The sequence below is a fragment of the Crinia signifera genome, chromosome 11, assembly GCF_055691185.1.
Source record: "Crinia signifera chromosome 11, ASM5569118v1, whole genome shotgun sequence".
In the NCBI taxonomy this organism is placed as follows: Eukaryota; Metazoa; Chordata; class Amphibia; order Anura; family Myobatrachidae; genus Crinia; species Crinia signifera.
In genome coordinates this window covers 77,089,769-77,091,452 of record NC_139227.1, presented here as the reverse complement: position 1 = coordinate 77,091,452, position 1,684 = coordinate 77,089,769, and positions in this window count along the sequence as shown.

Here is a 1,684-nt window from a genome sequence, read left to right as displayed (position 1 = left end):
TATAGTTACATAGTTACATAGTAGGTGAGGCTGAATAAAGAATTGCGTTTATCTAGTTCAACCTATGTTTATAATAGTTTATCCCTTGTTGTATAGTATGTTCTGATATTTTAAATACAGATTATGTTACTTATTTGTATCCATGGATGTTTTTAACCAATAAATGTTTATCCAACACAGGCACATCACACGCTGGCCCGGGAAAGACCGGCGCAGTGACTCTGAGCGCATGATCCATTCTATTAGGTACAAAATGCTCTGTTTCTGGACTTCCTTGCCAGTGACAGTTACAGAGGTGGGACTGCACCACTGTCATATGCGTGCGCAGCACATTTTATTAGGGTGTGCACCGTCAAAGGAGTGTGCCTAGCACCACCTATTGGGCATGTCTAACACCGCCCATTGGGTGTGTCTAACACCACCAATCAGGCGTGTCTACCATCATCTATTGGTGCTCGTTACAATATATAATATCTCTCAGCCACACCATAATCTCCTGCCTATTTCAGTTTTATACTTCTAATTACTCTGTGTAGCAGTACATGCAAATAAAGTCATAAACATATATGGTATGTAGTGATATCACAATGGTGTAGTACAATTAATAATGCAAATCACACATACTGTAATTTATTCATGGCCGCTTTTAATGGAATACATTTCTAAAGAGTCTTTGGTAAACAGTATTGCTAGCGGTAGGAGGTGTTCATAAGGGTGGGCACAGCATTAGGGGGTGCCCCTAACACTCAATGTGCGCACACCTATGACCACTGTCAAATATTCAAAAGGGGAGCCACACCTACTGCGACCTCAAACATCACTGTCCTGGACTCACTGGCAGTTGATGTGACCCCCCCTCTTTGAAATTTGGACTGTGCTGGAGTCCCACCTCTTTAACTGCCACTGGCAGGGAAGTCCAAGAATAGAGCATTTTGTACCTACTGGAAGGGGTCATGTTGGAGGGTATGCGAGCGCAGAGACACAGCCAGAAGAATGTTAAAAACCGGTACATTCGGTACAATTGTTGTTTGCCAGTACAGACCTTTAAAGAACGGTACTGTACCGGCATATTCGGTACAGTTGGAGGATCTGCCAACTGCCCCCCCTGCCGCAGGACACTGCTGGCCCCCGGCGGGATGTGGGAACGCCTCAAAAATTTGGGACATTCCCGCAAAAGTGGGACAGTTGGGAGGTATGCCATAACCTCGCTTTATATATTTTAATCCCAGGGTATAAATATGTACTTTATATATATTTTTATACACTATTCCCATTATATCATGGATTCGATGCAGGGGTGGGCAATAGGCGGCCCTCCATTGTTGTAGATCTACAAATCCCAGCATGACCTGTCATAGTTTTGCTATTAGACATGCAAATTGTAAAAGGAATCTGCTGCGCTATATAAGAAATGGTAGATAAATAAATAAATGCTTAAGCAGTTGCAGGGCATGATGGGATGTGTGGTTCTACAACAGCTAGAGGGCCACTTATTGCCTGTAGATTGTAGAAGGCTATTTACTACAGTAGTAGTGTTCCACAGAATCCCTGCTGATTGGAGGCTCTTTCTGCTGCACTGTAGTAAGTGAACAAGTGGAAAACTTAGATTCTCTGAGTGGCGTCTGAAAGAGCCTATCAGAAGACAGCAGGAACTTCTTGGAATCTTCTTATAGGCTATCCCAGT